General features: G+C 50.6%; 1 protein-coding gene and 1 long non-coding RNA gene across 21 annotated transcripts in view; one reads left to right on the forward strand and one right to left on the reverse strand.

Annotated features, from left to right (window-relative positions):
* LOC144773261 (uncharacterized) overlaps positions 1 to 18,919 on the forward strand; it is a 7,170,044-nt gene that overhangs the window by 7,058,347 nt on the left and 92,778 nt on the right. The window lies entirely within an intron of this gene.
* Positions 1 to 18,919, reverse strand: part of LOC144773263 (uncharacterized) — a 404,133-nt gene that overhangs the window by 361,922 nt on the left and 23,292 nt on the right. The window lies entirely within an intron of this gene.

Consider the following 18,919-nt stretch of genomic DNA (forward strand, 5'->3'; position numbering starts at 1 on the left):
CGAAGTCCCCCGGGATGGACGGTATAGCCGCCGAACTCTATCATGAGTATGGGGGGTCCTAATCCAGAAACTCCTCAAAATTACAGCAGAGGCCCATGAGCGAGGTCAGCTCCCAGACTCCATGCGGGAAGTCTGATAGTGATGATCCCCAAGCCGGGGAAGGATCCCCTTCTTCCCGGCTCTTATAGGCCCATTTCAATGCTGAATGTGGATCTTAGAATTATCATCCAGGTGCTGGCATGTAGGCTCCTCCCCTACCTACGGCGGCTGGTCCATGATGACCAGTCATGGTTTATACCGGGCAGGAATACGCTGCAGAATATTCGCCGCCTCGCCCATGTTATGCAATCATTGGAGGGACGGGCCCAGCAGAACACCTTAGTGTTCCTTGATATCGAACAAGCGTTCGACTCGATCAGATGGGCCTATCTATGGCGGGTACTTTTAAAAATGGGGTTAAGAAAGGGTTAGTAAATTGGATAAAACTGCTCAATGCTCGACCGTTGGCCAGGGTTTGCACGGGACATTACGTAGCGGACGTAATACCCCTAACGAGGGGAACCCGACAAGGGTGCCCACTTACCCCCTTGATCTTTGCCCTGGCAATGGAGCCGTTGGCTTGTCATCTCCATGGGGTACTTGAGGGACAGGGCATATGGGTTGGGAATATGGAGCATGTCGTATCGATGTACGCCGATGATGCATTGATCTATTTGAATCGGCCGACACTGTCATTGCCGACTCTGCTAGCTGCTTTGTCACAGTTTGCGGCCGCCTCTGGGCTTCCCATTAACAAATCAAAATTACAGCTTTACGCGGTTGGATCGGAGAACAACTGGGAGGGCGTCCAACACCCGGAGATGGGACTTCCATGGATAGAAGAAACGCTTCGCTATCTGGGGATATGGGTCGGTAGGACTCCGACTTTTTTACCAGCATAACATGGGGAGGTTAATCCGGGGTCTGCAGGGTAATATCGCCTTCTGGAACACACGTAAACTCTCTCTGATGGGGAAGTTCATCGGCAGAGGCGGGCAAGTTGTATGATTGTAGTTACGCTTGATCTACTGATTTGGAGGTATAAAACTAATAAAGAAATAAATAAAAAATAAATAAAAAAGGCAGACTGGGCACTGGAGCACTTTAAAGATTCTCAAGCTATGGCCAGATCCTTAGGCCTCGCAGCGTCCTCCTGTCCACTACAACCTGCCTTTTGCTCCTTTCGTGGCCACCACGTCCGGCCCAGTCTAGCCACTGGTCCATGCAACCTGCCCAGCCACACCGTGGCCGTGGAACCAGGCGACATTGGGTGTCTGGGAGCCGGCGGGTGGGCCAATCCACCTAGTGGGTGGCAGGATACACCATAACCTCCCCCACTTGCAATCCATCATGTCAGACAGGTGGGTTTTACAGATAGTCCAAAGGGGGTACTCCCTGCCCTTTGAGACTTCCCTCCCTCCATGCCACCATCCCTCTACTGCATGTCGGAAGATCATTTGGAACTTCTCCGCTAGGAAGTTTCAGCTCTCTTGGCCAAGGGAGCTATCGAAAGGGTTCCTGCACCATAAGTAGGTTGTGGTTGCTATTCCTGCTACTTTCTGGTGCCCAAGAAGGACAAGGGCCTGCGTCCTATCCTAGACCTCAGGGCCCTCAACCACTTTCTCTGGAAGGAGAAGGTCAAAATGCTAACGTTGGTTCAGGTCCTGTCTGCCCTCGACTCTGGAGACTGGATGGTGGCGTTGGACTTAAAGAATGCCTATTTCCATATCCCCGTACTGCTAGCCCACAGACGCTACCTATGGTTCACGGTAGGCCACAAGCATTTTCAGTTCACAGTGTCCCCCTTTGGCCTTACTAGTGCCCCTCAGGTGTTTACCAAGGGGATGGCGGTGGTGGCAGCTCACCTGCGCAGATCAGGGGTTCCAGACTTCCACTATCTCGACGACTGGCTGTTGAATGTGGGTTCACCCCTGGCTGTCGTCTCCCACCTCCAAACTACAGACCTCCTGCATTCGCTGGGGTTCACTATCAACAGGCCATAGTCACACCTGACTCCCTCTCGGTTGCTCCTTTTTATCTGGGCTGTTCTGGACACAGTGCGGTTTCTGGCCTATCCTCCTGAACAGTGAGTCCAGGATATTCGGGCTACGATACCGATGTTTCAGCCTCTATCCCGGATTTTGGTGAGAATGACCCTGAGGCTGCTGGGCCTCATGGCCTCCTGCATACTGCTGGTAGATCATGACAGATGACATATGCGGGCTCTGCAGTGGGACCTGAAGTTCCAGCGGGCGTAGCATCAGGGGAATCTTCCCGACTACTTCCAGATCTCGGAGGGAATTGCTCAACAACTGCAGTGGTGGTTAACAAACCAGGATTGGGTCAGAGGCAGATCCCTTTCCCAATTAGACCTCATGGTGGTGACCAATGCATCACTTCTGGGATGGGGTGGCCACCTGGAAGAGGCGGAGATCAGAGGAGTCTAGTCTCCAGAAGAGTCCGGACTCCATATCAACCTGTTGGAGCTCCGGGCAATTCACCTGGCACTGAAGGTATTCCTTCCCTCCCTCAAGGGGAAGGAAGTGCAGGTGTTCACAGACATCACTGCCATATGGTACTGCAACAAAAAGGGCAGGGTGGGCTTGTGGACCCAATGTCAAGAGGCTCTTCGCCTTTGGACATGGCTGGAACATCAGGGTATAACCCTGGTGCTTCAACACCTGACAGTTTCCCTGAAAGTCAGGGCCGACAAACTCAGCCATTGGTGACTGGTAGATCACAAAAGGAGTCTTCACTCTGAGATGGTCCAAGGTCTCTTTCAGCAGTGGGGAGAGCCTTGGTTAGATCTGTTTGCCACTGAAGAGCACGCACAATGTCAGCAGTTCTGCGTGTTGGAATTTCCAAGACGGCACTCGTTCGGCGATGCTTTTCATCACAATTGGAAATGCGGTCTCCTGTACACATTTTGCGCCTCTACCACTTCTGCCCCGCGTGCTGAAGAAGATCAAGCGTGACCGGGTCCAAGTCATCCTTGTGGCACCTGAGAGGGCATGAAGAGTTTGGAACCCTGAGCTCCTGAGCATGGCCATCGATCCTCCGATCAGACTGCCCCTTCGGGAGGATCTTCTGTTGCAGCAGCAGGGTACAGATCTCCACCCGAACCTGTCCACCCTCCACCTCCTTGCATGGAGATTGAGCGGCAACAGTTGACAGCTTTTGACCTTCCACCTGAAGTGTGTAATGTCATCTTGGCAGCCAGGCACCCCTCCACTACGACGGAATACACCTGTTGATGGAAAAAGTTTGTGGCACGATGCACAGCAAAGGCTGTGGATTCCCGTCCTGCCCCTCTTTCATAGTTTGTTTGTTCCTTCTCTCTTTGGCCCAGCAGGTTCATCTCTGGGCACTCTTAAAGGCTATTTGGCAACCATTTCTTCTTTTCTTAGGCAGGCTATGAGATCAGCCCTCTTTGTTCAAGTCCCCTATTGTGAATAAAGGCATTTTTCACCTCTTTCCTCCATCTCCTTTCATAATGACTCAGTGGGACTTGAACCTTGTTTTTACTTACCTTATGTGCACTCTCTTTGAGCCTCTTCACAACTGCCCTTTTAGAATTATCACTCTGAAGACTATATTTCTTGTTGCCATTACCTCTGCTCACAGAGTGAGTGAGCTTCAGGCTCTTTCTTTTAAGCCCCCTTTTTCTTCTCTGTGCATCCAGACAAAGTGGTGCTTTGGACGAGACTCTGGTTCCTGCCTAAAGTTGTTACACCTTTCCACATCACACAGACTATCACTCTACATACCTTTTTCCCACCTCCGCACCCTTCCAAAGAGGAGGAGAGACTCCCCCATCTGAACCCCAAAATGTGCGCTGTCCTTCTGCCCTGACTGCACAAAGGATTTCGGGGTGGACGATCAATTCTTCATTGGCTATGTGGGTGCCAAGAAAGGTCGGGCTGTGCAAAAGCGTACCATCTCTCGATGGGTTTTCCTTTGTGTAAAGATTTGTTACGCTTTGGCTAAAAAGGAACCTCCAGTGGGGCTACGAGTTCATTCCACTAGAGCTACAACAGCAGCTACTGCTTTGTCATGCGGAGTCCCACTTATTGACATCTGACAGGCAGCCACTTGGGCTTCTATGCACACGTTCACCAGACATTACTGCCTGGATAATCAAGTCCAGAGGGATGGCTACTTTACCTGTTTTGTCCTCCAGGATTTTCTGGTGTGAACTAGGTTTGCAGTCCCTCCTCCAGGGTTGGTATTGCTGGGGTATATATTCTAAAGGTAAGGAATCTATAACTTTCTCTTTCAGATGAACAAGTTACTTACCTTTGGTATCAATGTATCTGTAAGAGACATAGGTTAATTATAGATTCCTTATCCCCCCCATCCTCCCCATTCTGCGAAGTGACTTCTAGGGACAGGGACTCCCTTGCAGGGCCTGAGTGTGGAGCACCAGTGGTCAGTGTCTTTCATGGCTCTGCGTTTCTGGTGTGAAAATTCATGTCATAACTGACGTCAGAACGCAGGAGTGGCTTCTATGTAGGCACCGCAACGTCATCCCGGTGACCACGATGACGAACGCGGAGTCGTCTGTTGCTACCTACAGCTGCACAGGAGTACTGCTGAGAAAAACTTCTCTGGATCCAGTCTGATGCCTGGGGGTAAGGAATCTATAACTAACCTATGTCTCTTAAGGATGCATCGTTACCAAAGGTAAGTAACTTGTTCTTTGTACATAGATCCGTTTTTAATACGTTTGGAATGCAATAGTAAGATTCAGCCACTAGTCATGTCCCAAGTACAATATAAAGTATTGGCATATGCCGATGATGTAGTCATTATAACCCCAGACTCTAATAATTCTTTAAAATATATAGAGGAGGAAATGCAGAGTTTTGGGGCTATCTCAGGATATCATCTTAATGAGGGGAAGACCCAAGTGATAAGTACAGAAGGCAATGATTCTGGTCCCAACTGCTGGGTAAAGGAGGCGAACTATTTTGGAGTGGTTATCACACCTGATATTGGGAAGATAGTGGAATTTAATCTAGCCCCACTCTGCAGCAAAATCAAGCTGGACTTGCATAGAATTGATAATCTACATCTGACGTTGGATGGGAGGTGCAATGTGTTGAAAGTGACCGTATTCCCTAAGCTATTGTATCTATTTAGAACCATCCCACTTGAGATACATACAGACTGGCCGACTAAACAGGACAGTTTGTTTAATAGCTTTTTGTGGTAGTTCAAGAAACAATGGTGGGCCTCAAAATGTATGATCTTACCAAAAAATTGCTTAGGACGGGGGGTACCTAGTATCATACTGTATTACTGGGCATGTATGATACAACATTTTGCAGTTTTGTTAACTGTTAAAACTCAAGATGTGAATCCGGCCATAGCACCGTCTATATATCAACTCACATTAGGCTCTGATGTGAAGGGGTGTTTTTTAAGGAACCTAGAGTAGAGTTATTATAAGAAGACTAAGTTTAATACAGTGGATGGGGCCTTTAAGATCTGGTGTCAGATCAAAAAGAGACTTCATATCACCAAAATAAATCAGTATATCCCTCTGTGGGATACCTCTTTTTTGCCAGACATATTTAAAGATGGTATGTGCAACCGATATAAGTCCTGTGGAGTCTTGAAGCTGGGAGATTTTTTTTAATAATGGCCAACTGCATTCTTTTGTACAGATGCAGGAAAATTCTGATGGATACATCTGCCTGTGGATTCCTCACCTTTTGAATAGCCCCTGCGCCAGCATTTCCGCGGAAATTCTTTTCCTAGCACTCCCATGTCGACAAGGACGTCATAATAGCACGGCTCCGCTCGCGACTCCGTATGAGGTCATCGGAGCCATAAAAAGACTTCGTCGGCGTGCTGACGTCAGTTCCCTTTTTTACGCGTCATTGACGCGTAACAATTTTTTCTGGGACTCTCGATTTTCAACGAGATAATTTTGTTTCTTCGTATCTTCTTCGAGTTTCTATAGAAGTGGCTACTTCAAAGAAGTCTGGTCTCAAGCCCTGCAGGGAGTGTGGCAGTCACATGTCTATTACAGACCCACATGATGACTGTCTCAGGTGTCTTTCTTCGGACCACAACGTCGAAGGGTGTTCATGTTGTAGAAAGATGAATCCTAAGGCGTTAAAGGAGCGTGAAGCGAAACTCTTCATGACAAAGGCGATGAAATAAAAGATAGGTCGTAAGCACTCGAAGTCGTTGACCTCGCATAGTTCTAAGTCTAAGCAGCATAAGAAGTAAAAAAAGAGACACAGTTCTCAACGTCGCCCTTAGAAGGGCAAGGCTTTGAGGTTGAATTCACCTGTTCAGTGACGCCGGGGAAAGTAGTTTGTTTCTCCGTTGCCTTCTCCTTCTCTTCAGGCGAATCTGATCCACTCGCCGACTCAAAGGGTTCGCCGGCGTCAAGAGGCTCTTCGACGCCCAGAGGGTCTCTGGTGCCCAAAGGGTCTCCAATGCCCAGGGAGTTTTTTCCTGTGGTTTCACCTAAGCGGGCGCCGTCCTCACCAGCTCCAGAGCCTCAGCATCCAGTTCAGCCTCTTATGGATCCTAATCAAGAGGTCCAGATCCTTACCCTCCTTTTCCAGGTCCTGGAGCAGACCCCTCGCATTTCCTAAATGCGATGTTTGGCATTTTTGCCAGGGCATCCTACCCTTCTGGTGAGCCTTCTGGCCCCATGGATTCGCTTGCCTTTGACCTGGGTGTCCCCCAACAGTACACCCGGGCGCCTTTTGTGCTTTTTATGCCACGACTCCATCATGGCTGTTTTAGGCACCAAGATTTTTGACCCCGAATCCTCAAACTCCATCTGCTGTCGAATCGGCACCATCTTGGATTCGTTTAGCGCTGTTGCCTATTTCTGAAGGTCCTCCTTCGACGCAGGCGCCATTGTCTCTAGGGCCGCGGCCGGAGCTGCCGAACCTGAAGCACCATTCCAGGAGGGATGCACAAAGGCTGCTAGAAGAGGATGAGTATCGACAGGAGCAGGAGGAAGGAGAGCTATTCGACTCTGTTGACAAATTTGAGGGCCAGTGGTTTAGATACTTCCCCGGAGTGGGGGCTCTCTTCAATAAAGACTGTCATCTCTCAGGATGTTGCTCCTTATCATGTGGTGATTAGGAAAGCATTGGATCTTCAGTTGCCTTCAGCAGAAGTTAAGTCAAATATTTTGACTGAAGTGCTTATTACTTCTTCATCAGTTAGTGAGCCTCTTCTGCCTTTCAATGAGGCCTTGACGGAGTCTATCTTGGAGGTGTGGCAAAAGCCCTTGACTGCTCCTTCAGTTTCCAGGTCAATTGCAAGGAGAGATAGACCAGCTCCTGGAGACCCAGCTTTTCTATCTGCACCGCCATCTTCGGAAAGCTTGGTGATTCAGGCTTCTTGCTCCAAGCAATCGTCTGGCTCCTTCCCTACCACCCCGGGGGATAGGGATTCTAAGAAGATGGAGCACTCGGCCAAGCAAGTGTTTTCCTCAGCAAGTGGGGGCGTTGAAGTCTGCAAACGCCACTTGCTTGCTTAGGAGGTACATTCATGCCCTTATGGACTCTGTTAAGTAGTTGGTCCCTAAACTTCCTGAGGCTGATCAGGTTCATTTTCTTAAGGTGCTTTCGGATTCTCAGGAAGCTGCCCGACAAGTCATTCAGTTGGGTTTGGACACTGCAGACTCGATTGCCCGAGTAATGGGTTCTTCAGTTGCAACGAGGAGGCAAGCCTGGCTCAGATCTTCTGTTTTTTCACTGGGTGTTCAGGCTACTATGTTGGATCTGCCTTTTGATGGTTCAAGGTTGTTTGGTACCAAGGCGGACTCTGCTTTGCAGCGCTTTATGGTTAGTAGAGCGACCGCAAAATCTTTGGGCCTACAATCTCAGGGTAGAGGGTATGGAAACAAGAGGTATCGAGGCTTTGGGAAGGCGGCTTCCTTTTATGGTCATCAGCAGCCTCAACAGCAAAACCCTCTATACAAGTCGTATAGAGGAAAAAATAGAGGCTGTATTCGAGGAGCCGCTTGTCAGCAGTCCTCCTCCTCTTTGCCTGCCCCTCCCATTGGTTCCACGGGAAAGCATCTCTAGATCCCCCGTCTTGGAGCATGTTGGTCCCGTAGGGGGTCGGGTGTCCCATTTTCTGAAAGATTGGAAATTGGTTACCGCAGATCGTTGGGTTTTGTATCTGGTGGAAAATGGGTATGCCCTCCCTTTTCTAGAGTTTCCACCTCCTTACCCTCCTTGCCAGGATTGGTGTTCAGTGGACTATTTGCTTCTCTTACAGCAGGAAGTTCTTGTCTTGTTGCAGAAAGGGGCGATATAGGTAGTTCCGGAGCAGGAAAGTGGTCAAGGATGTTACTCCCATTATTTCTTGATGCCCAAAAAGTACGGCAGTTTGAGGCCAATCCTGGACCACAGGATTTAGAATTTTTACCTCAGGAAGGAAAAGTTCAAAATGTTGACCTTGACTCAGGTTCTTCTGGCACTGCAACAGGAAGACTGGATGGTGTAGATCGATTTGCAGGATGCGTATTTTCATCTCCCCATCCTGAAGACGCATCGGAAATATCTCCGGTTTACGGTAGGTTCGCAGCTTTACCAGTTTGCGGTCCTCCCATTCAGTCTCACTTCCGCACCTCGGGTCTTTATAAAGGTGATGTCGGTGGTGGCAGCATAACTCAGAAGATCAGGGGTTCCTGATTTGCCTTATCTGGACAACGGCTGCTAAAAGCCATGTCTCCAGAGATGGTGTTGCGCCACTTGCATGTAACAACGCCATCGTTGTTCAGCTTGGGTTTCTGAATAAATGTACCCAAATCTCACCTTGTGCCTTCTCAGCGCAGCCTGTTCATAGAAGCAATACTGGACACTACTGTGTGTCGGGGATTTCCTCCTCCACAGAGGATTCTCGACATACAGGAGATGATTCCTTTGTTTCACAATGGAGTGGTTGTTCCAGTCCTGAAGGTCCTTAGCCTGCTCGGTCTGTTTGCTTCCTGCATTCTGTTGGTTAGTCATGCATGCTGGCATATAGGGCACACCAGTGGTGCTCCGCAGGCAGTGGCATCAACACAACGGAGATCTCAGGGACAACATCAGAATCTCCAGAGACACTGCAGCGGAGCCTTGTTGGTGAAGTGTGCAGGGCAACCTGACTCAAGGAAATCCCTTCCTTCCTTCCATTCACGATCAGTCAGTTCAGGTCCTGACGGACAACACTACAGCGATGTGGTACATCAACAAGCAAGGAGGGGTAGGGTAATTTCGTCTCTACAGAGAGGATATGCGACTCTGGTTCTGGGTTTAGGTCCATCAGATTTCTGTAGTGATAAATCATCTGGCCGGTGTGCTGAATGTTCGTGCGGACGATCTCAGTCGGCATTACTCGGCTGATCACGAGTGGCGGCTTCATCTGAAGGTGGTCTATCTTGTCTTCAAAAGGTGGGAATTTCCTTGGTTGGACCTCTTTGCCACTCGCGAGAATGTGCACTGCCCGTTGTTCTGCAGTCTCCAGTTTCCGATGCAGGGAGCACTGGGGGATGTGTTTCAATTGGATTGGAGCTCTTAACTACTTTATGCTTTTCCCCCATACCTTTGATTCCTCGAGTTCTGAGGAAGATTCGCCAAGACTGGGCCCAAGCCATATTGATTGCTCCGGATAGGCCAAGAAGAGTGTGTTATACAGATCTACTTGCACCCACAGCTCCGTCTCCCTTTCAGGGCAGATCTCCTCTCGCAATCGCTGGGGCAGGTTCTACATCTCCACCTCCAGAGCCTGCACCTTCATGCCTGGAGATTGAACAGGGCAACCTGAGTTCTTTCTCTCTCCTACTGGATGTGGTGGATGTTATTTTATCATCTAAGAGACACTCCACCAAATCTATTTATTCCTCCAGGTGGTCCAAATTTGTAAAGTGATGTGGAGAGAGGTCCATTGATCCTTTGGAGGCTCTATTGTCTGATGTGCTGAGTTTCTCTCTTTCCTTGGCTCAGCAGGGTTGTGCTGTGGCTACAGTTAAAGGTTTTTTGTCGGCTCTGTCGGCTTTCATTTGTTTGCTGGACCAGTCGTCTTTGTTTAAATCTCCTGTAGTTATGAGGTTTGTTAAGGGCCTTACCAATAAGTTTCCTCCCACTCCTTTCATTATGCCTCACTGGGATATAAATCTTGTTCTTACTTTTCTGATGGGTTCTCCTTTTGAGCCTCTTCATAGTTGTCCTTTGAGGCTTCTTTCTTTCAAAACGGTCTTTTTGATCATTATTACCTCGGTCAGGTGGGTAAGTGAGCTTCAGGCTCTTAGTTCGAAACCTCCGTTCTTGACCATTCATGCAGAAAAGATGGTTCTTAGGACCAGGGCTGCTTTCCTGCCTAAAGTGGTTACTCCTTTCCATTTAGGACAATCCATTACCTTACCTACCTTCTATCTTCCACCTCACCCTTCCAAGGAGGAGGAGAGACTTCATCACCTAGACCCTAAGGGGGCGGTCAGTTTTTACCTGGACAGGACCAGGGAATTAAGGCTGGATGATCAGCTCTTCGCGGGCTACATTGGTAGGATGAAAGGAAAAGCTGTCCACAAGCAAACTCTCACCAGGTGGATCATCTTGTGTATCAAGATTTGCTACGCCCAGGCCAAGAAGGAGACACCTGAAGGTATTAGAGCTCTTCCACCAGAGCTAAGTCTTCTTCTTCTGCTTTGGCTAGAGGTGTTCCTGTTCGTGATATTTGTAAGGCAGCAACTTGGGCCTCTCTTCACACCTTTGCGAAGTATTACTGCTTTGATTCGAAGGTTAGGAGGGATGGCCATTTTGCACGTTCTGTACTGCAAGATTTTTTGGGATAGTACGACTTAGGGATTCTATTCAAAAGGCAGATGTATCCATCAGAAGAACAAGTTACTTACCTTCGGTAACGCTTTTTCTGGTGGATAGAGTATCTGGATTCCTCACTGACCCACTCGCCTCCTGTTTCTACTAAAAAACGTTATAACTGTTTGGCATGGATGTTTTCAATATGTCATCTTCATGCTTACAGTTTGTTGTTGGAAAATGCTTTGTTTGTAGGCCTTTTCCATTCTATTAATGTATATGTTGTGTGTATTTGCATTTATATATGTTATGTATACTTGTGGAAATGTTGTCGGTCTGCCCGTTTGCCTCGAGGGCATGAAATAAATGGGTGGAAATAACGTCAGCATGCCGACGAGGTCTTCTTATGGCTCCAATGATGTCATACGGAGTCGCGAGCAGAGCCGTACTATTATGACGTCCTCGTCAACGTGGGAGAGCTAGGAAAAGAATTTCTGCTGAAATGCTGACTCAGGGGGTATTTAAAAGGTAAGGAATCCACAGGCAGATACTGTATCCACCAGAAAAAGTGTTACCGAAGGTAAGTAACTTGTTTGTTTGAGTTAACCAAGGAGAAGTTTTATTAATACCTTCAGATTCAGGATTACCTTGGTAAAATGGATGAAAAACAATTGTCAGCCATTAAATAGCCAGTAATAGACATAGTGGATCAGGGCAGCTGGAATGGGCTGATTGATAGGGCCCTGATGGAGGATCTCCCAAATGACATGGGGCCTCATTTATGAGGCCTTGCGTCAGTTTTGCGCTACCAATGCGTCACTTTTTGTGATGCATCGGCGGCGTAAAACATGCCTCCTGATGCGCACTATTTACAAAGTGACGCATCTAAGCAGATGCGTCACTTTGCAAACCCCTGCGCTACATTATACCTGCGTCAGGTATAATGTATGCAGAGGGGGGAGTTCACCCGCAAAAAGCCTCGTAATAGTGACGCAGTGAAATCTATGAGATTTCACTGCGTCACTTTTAGGACGCTGTTGCGTCAAAATCTTGCGCCTGCCTCACAGCAGGCATAAGACTGACGCAAGCCCTTTCACATGGGGCTTTCCCCATGTGAAAGGAAGCATTGCTGGAGTTGCGTCACGTTTGTGACACATTCCAGCAAAGCGTGACTTTTGCGCTTACAGATACGTCAGAAATACTGACGAATCTGTAACTCCTTGCGCCATGATGCGTCATACTGTAAATATGACGCATCATTGGTCTCGCAAGGAGGGCGCAGTGAAAAGTGACGCATCGCTGTTTTCACACAGCGATGCGTCACTTTTCATAAATGAGGCCCATGGAATCTCAAAATGATAAGTGGGAATCAAGGTTGGAGGTAAAGGGACTATTACATGTGACCTCTTTGGAACTTTGTAAGGAGATAATTCTGACTGCTTGTCTTAGGAGCCAAAATTTTAAGACAGTTTTTGACCTATAATATACACCTAAGAAGTTATTTAAATGAGGAAAGAGGGCAGATTCAGAATGCCATAGATGTAGCATGGAAGGTGCAGATCTAGTACATATGTTTAGTACATGTCCCTGGCTGGCAAATTTTTTCACAAGAGGTGGCACTCTTCGTCGGTTAGATTTTAAAAGAGCGTGTGAATATGACACCCAGGTAATCCTCCTGGGGGTCAGTGAAGATGAGGAACTACCCAGAGGGGGGTCTATCTAATCTTTGTCGCAATAGCTATGGTACAAATGTGTCTGGCGTCTGGATGCATCAGGCAGGCCCCCCCAACTTTTGTGGAGTGGAGATCATGCTTCTTGGGTATGTACATTATAGAGAAAAACCTCTATGAACAAAAAGGGAGGAGTGCACAGAAGCGGGGTAGATTGATCTGGGCTTCAGTGGAGGATTGCATGGAAGGTATGAATGGGGATGTAGCGACTAGCACTGGAATGACGGAGGGATGCGGGTCAAATAAGAGGTCATGCCAACGCGACCTCCCCCGGTGTTGAATCCGAAGTCGGTACCTGCAAAGTCGCCGATGCCATTCGGCGGTGCCAGCCCCATCCTCGTGCCCGACAACACTGAGCCAGAATGGCATTGAGCGACGCTGATTCCGACGTGGACAGAACCCAGGGGTTCTATGTTGTCGCCTGAGCACCTTGTGGATGTGCTGGGTTTAGGAGAGGAATGGGAGGAGTCTGGAGACCCACTAGAGAACCAGGATGTCTCTGAGTAGACAATGAACTGGTATGGGGAACTTGGGGAAGCCAGTGGTCTGGATACTTCCGCAGACGCTGGCATGTTCCCTACGCCTACAGTGCCTATGGAGGAGGGGGCGTCCTATGCCATGGTGTTCTGATGGATACTTCTTCCTGTGGATTCCTCACCTTTTGAATACCCCTTGCGCCAGCTTTCTGCAGAAATTCTTTCCTAGCTCTCCCACATTGACGAGGATGTCAAAATAGCACGGCTCCGCTCGCAACTCCGTATGACGTCTTCGGAGCCATAAGAGGACCTTTTTTCGGCGCTGTTGACGCGTAACGGTTTATCTGAAAGAAACACGTTAGTGTTAGATTCCTTACCTTAGAATATCCCCAGGCATCAGACTAGATCCGGAAAGTTTTCGTCAGCAGTACCCCTGCGCGTCGGGAGTCTGCGGCTCCGCGTCTGTCGTCGTGATCGCAAAATGACGTCGTCGGAGTACTTACCGACCTCGTGCACTGACGTCAGTTCTTCTTTTTTCAGCACCAGCAAGCGCAGATCCAGGAAGAGCTAGTACCCTAGTCTCTTTTTGACTAACTTTTTGGCCTATTTTGGCTAACATTTTGGAGTCGTTTCAACTCCTGGTGCCGGTAGGGATGCCTGGATTCCAACCGTGCAATGCCTGTCACTGCCTGATGTCAGTGACCAACCCCCACCGCCGGTGTCTCTACTGCCTCGGGGCCGACCACAACGACAAGTTGTGCCCCGACTGCCGGGCCTTGACGTCGAAGGATAGGCGGGAGCGGTCCTGCAAGCTCCTCGAGGTCCTGCAGTCGGCTCCGCGCCGCTCAAGGTCCCGGTCGAGGAGGAAGTCGAGGGGCTGGTTGCGCAGCCAGAGCCCACACCGTTCGTCGGGCTCAAAGTCCTCGCATTCAGGTAGGTCGAGGCATTCCAAGAATAAGTCGAAGACGCGACATCGCTCTTCTGACTCCCCCCGCCGGTGCGTGACTCGGCTGAGGCTATGGGTGACACCACCTGCGCGGCTCTGCCAGAGCTGCGGGCATCGCATATAGTCCCATACCTTAATCCCGGTCGATGCCAGTTGACCTCACGACTCCTCCGCTGGCGCTGACCCCTATGGTGTCACTCCTGGTGCCGTCCTCGGACGACGCAGCCCCCAGTTTCAGCCCCGGTCCGGGTCCGATGTCAGAGCAGCACCGCGCAGCGCCGTCTCCAGCATCCGTGGGTGAGCAATTCACGTATGACCCGGCTCCGTCATTTCTGCCTGTTTATCAGAACACGGATGAAGAGGAGGACTGGGAGGGGTCTGAGGACCCTCTGGCACAACAGTGCCAGTTAAGTCAGGACTGGGCAGATGAGCTGGGGGGGCAGTGGTCTTGACACTTTGCCTGACACTGGCTTCATCTCTCCTCCTTCCGTGGCTACGGAGGAGGGTGCTACTTATGGTGTGGTGTTGCACAGGGCAGCCAAGGCTTTGGCTCTTAGGCTCCCTGCTGCGGCCGTGAGGACTAATATCCTCACCGAGGTGCTTCAGCCGCCAGTAAGCTCTTCGGAGCCTCTGTTGCCATTCAATGAGGCCCTCACGGACATTCTGTTGGGCACTTGGTCCAAGCCCTCCACAGTGCCCCCTGTGGATCCGAACAACGCCACCGCCCGGCTCCGGGTGACCCCTGCTTTCTGTCCATTCACCCCACCCCAGAGAGCCTGGTGATCCAGACCTCTACGTCCCAGACCGTATTCCCGACTGCTCCTCCAGGTCAGGAATCCAAAAGTTTTGACCAGTTTGGAAAGAAACTGTTCTCCTCACTTAGTCTGGGGTAGCGGTCTATCAACAACACTTGCCTTTTGGGCCGTTACACCCTCTCCCTGTGGGATACGGTTGCGGACATGCTGCCCCAGTGCCCGGAGGAGGCCCAGGCACGGCTTGCCCAAGCTCTTGCTGAGGGGCAGGATGCAGCACATTATTCTATCAGATGTGGACTTGATACGACGGACTCGCTGGGCAGAGCTATTTCTACAATGGTGGTGATCCGTCACCACGGTGGGTGAGGTCTGCCAATTTCTATGGGGATGTCCAGTCCATGCTCATGGACATGCCCTTCGATGGCGTCACCTTTTTGGTGACAAAGCAGACAGTGCGCTTGAGCGTTTAAAGGACTCCAGGGCTACGGCCAAGTCCTTGGGCCTGTCAGGCCAGCGGCAGCAGACTTCTCCTTTTTGCCCCTTTCGTGGCCAAGGAAGGGGCGGCCCCACACGTTCATCCGGCCACAGGCCAAAGAACCAACCTCAATGCGGTTGCAGACGTGTTAACCGCTGTGGCGGTGCAGGGGGGCAGAGGCCTGGTCAGTCCACATCCACTCCCGCAGCATCTGCTTCAAAGCCTTCCTAGTCCGAGCTTTCAGGCCTATTCGACGCCAGTGGGGGGCAGGGTTCATCATCACCTCCTTCACTGGTGAAACATCACTATGGACAGGTGGGGGCTGCAAATCGTCCAAAGGGGCTACTCCCTCCCCTTTGAGGTGACCCCTCCAGCAATGCCACCGCAGTGCCACCGCATGTTGGGGGATCACTTGCAACTTCTAGAGGAGGAAGTTATGGCCCTCTTGGCCAAGGGGGCCATCGAGCGCGTTCCTGGGCCAGAAGTAGGACGTGGTTGCTACTCCCACTAATTTCTGGTTCCCAAGAAGGGCAAAGGAGGCCTACGCCCTATCTTGGACCCCCGGAGCGTCAACTGCTTCCTCCAGAAGGAGAAGGTCAAGATGCTGACTTTAGCTCAGGTCCTGGCTGCCCTAGACCCTGGAGACTGGATGGTGGCGTTGGACTTGCAGGACGCCTATTTCCACATCCCTGTCCTGTCGCTACCTGCGGTTCACGGTAGGCCACGAGCACTTTCAGTTTACCGTGCTCCCCTTCGGCCTTACCTGCGCCCCTCGGGTGTTCCCGAAAGTGATGGCGGTGGTTGCAGCTCATCTACGCAGATTAGGGGTTCCAGTCTTCCCCTATCTCGACGACTGGTTGTTGAAGGCTGGCTCGCCCCAGACAGTCATCTTTCACCTCCAGACTACGGCTGATCTCCTTCACTCGCTGGGGTTCTCCATCAACGTGCTGAAGTCACACTTGAGTCCCTCTCAGAAGCTCCTCTTCATCGGAGCTGTTCTGGACTCGGTGCAGTTCCGAGCTTATCCTCCCGAGCAGCGGGTTTGGTTTATTCAGGCTCCGATTCCGATCTTTCAGCATTTATCCCGAGTTTCGGTCAAGCTGACGCTGCGGCTCCTGGGGATGATGGCCTCCTGCATCCTGCTGGTACATCACGGCAGGTGGCGAATGCGGGCTCTGCAGTGGGACCCGAAGTTCCAGTGGGCACAGCATCAGGACAACTTGTCCGTCCACGTCCTGATCTCAGAGGGCACTGCGAATCAGCTGCAGTGGTGGCTCATGGACCGCGATTGGGTCAGGGGCAGGTCCCTCTCCCTTCCCGAACCGGAGCACACAGTGGTGATGGATGCATCCCTCCTGGGATGGGGGGTCCACATGGTAGAGGCGGAGATCAGTGGCCTCTGGTTTCTGGCGGAGTCCCGGCTCCATATCAACCTTCTGGAGCTGCGGGCGATCCGACTTGCACTAAAGGCATTCCTTCCCTCTGTCCTGGAAGTGTAGTGCAGGTGTTAACGGACAACACTACCGCCATGTGGTATTGCAACAAACAGGGCGGGGTGGGGTCATGGACCCTTTGTCAGGAGGCTCTGCGCCTCTGGACATGGCTGGAACACCAGGGCATAACCCTGGTGGTTCAACACCTGGCAGGTTCCCTGAACGCCAGGGTGGATGAACTCATCCGCAGGTGCATGATGGATCACGAATGGCGCTTGAACTCGGACGTGGCACAAGGTCTCTTTCAGCAGTGGGGAGAGCCTTGGTTAGATCTATTCGCCAGAGATGAGAAAGCGCAATGTCATCAGTTTTGCGCTTCGGAATTTCCAAGGCGGCACTCGCTCGGCGATGCTTTTCGTCGCAAGTGGAGCTGTACGCCTTTCTGCCTATACCACTTCTGCCCAGAGTGCTGAAGAAGATCAGGCGCGACCGGGCCCAAGTCATCCTTGTGGCTCCGAATTGGGCACAAAGGTACTGGTATCCCTAGCTACTCAGTATTTCAGTCGATCCCCCGATTCGTCTGCCTCTTCAGGAGGACCTTCTGTCGCAGCAACAGGGGACGGTCCTCCAGCTGAACATGTCCAGTCTCCACCTACATGCGTGGAGATTGAGCGGCGACAGTTGAGGCCATTTGACTTGCCTCCTGGAGTCTGTGATGTGACTTTGGCAGACAGGCGTCCCTTCCCGAAAACAGTATACGCCTGCAGGTGGAACACATTTGTGGCATGGTGCACAGCAAAGGCTGTGTATCCCCTTTCTGCCCCCCCTTTCAGAGGTTCTCCTCTTCCTTCTTTCTCTTGCCCAGCAGGGCTCTGCTCTGGGCACTAACAAAGGCTATCTTTCGGCAATTTCAGCCTTCTTAAGGCTTCCTGATCAGCCTTCTCTTTTCAAGTCCCCTGTTGTAAATAGATTCTTGAAAGGCATCACACACATGTTCCCTCTTCCTGTTCCTTTCGTGATGCCTCAGTGGGACTTGAATCTAGTGTTGACTTATCTGATGTGTGCTCCCTTTGAGCCACTTCATAATTGTCCTCTTCGTCTTCTGGCTCTTAAAACTGCTTTCCTGGTTGCCATCACCTCTGCCAGAAAGGTGAGTGAGCTCCAGGCTCTGTCTTCTACGCCTCCTTTCCTTTCAGTCCCTCCAGACAAAGTTGTTCTGAGGACTTGTCCTTTTTTCCTGCCCAAGGTGGTTACAGCCTTTCACATCGGGCAGTCCATCACCTTGCCTACCTTCTTTCCGCCTCCGCATCCCTCAAAAGAGGAAGAGAGACTCCACCGTCTGGACCCAAAACGTGAGCTCTCTTTTTATCTAAACCGCACACGACAGTTCCGGGTGGACGACCAGCTCTTTGTTGGTTACGTGGGCGCTAAGAAGGGACGGGCGGTGCACAAACGAACCATCTCTTGGTGGGTCATTTTGTGCATCAAGGTCTGTTACTCCTTGGCTAAAAAGGAGCCTCCTGTGTGGGCTGCGCGCCCATTCCACTCGGGCCACGGCGGCTACTACTGCCCTGGGTCGGGGAGTCCCCTTGCAGGACATCTGTCAGGCAGCTACGTGGGCCTCGCTGCACACGTTTGCCAAGCACTACTGCCTGGACAGCCAAGTCCGGAGTCATAGCTTTTCCAGCTGTTCCGTTCTCCAGGACTTCCTGGTGTGATCTTGGTTCGCAGACCTACCACCGGGGTTGGTATTGCTGGCGTATCTATTCTAAGGTAAGGAATCTAACACTAATGTGTTTCTTTCAGATGCACAAATGACTTACCTTCGGTAACGATATATCTGTAAGAAACATTAGTTAGTGTTAGATTCCTTAGTGCCCCACCCATCCTCCCCGTTCTGCAAACCGATATCTAGGGTTAAGGACATCCCTTTCAGGGCCCTAGTTTCATGGCACCAGTGTCGGTTTTTTGCATGGCTCTGCGTTCCTGGCACAGAAAGCTATGTACAGAACTGACGTCAGCGCGCGAGGACGGCATCTAAGTACTCTGATGACGTCATCTCGGCGATCATGATGACAGACGCGGAGCAGCAGATGACACCTTCAGACGCGCAGGGGTACTAGTGACGAAAACTTTCCTGATCCAGTCTGAAGCCTGGGGATATTCTAAGGTAAGGAATCTAACACTAACTAATGTTTCTTACAGATATATCGTTACCAAAGGTAAGTGACTTGTGCTTCTAGGGACTCTCCATTTTCTATGGTGATTACTTTGCTTCCTT

This window comes from Lissotriton helveticus, chromosome 8, assembly GCF_964261635.1.
Source record: "Lissotriton helveticus chromosome 8, aLisHel1.1, whole genome shotgun sequence".
Classification (NCBI taxonomy): Eukaryota; Metazoa; Chordata; class Amphibia; order Caudata; family Salamandridae; genus Lissotriton; species Lissotriton helveticus.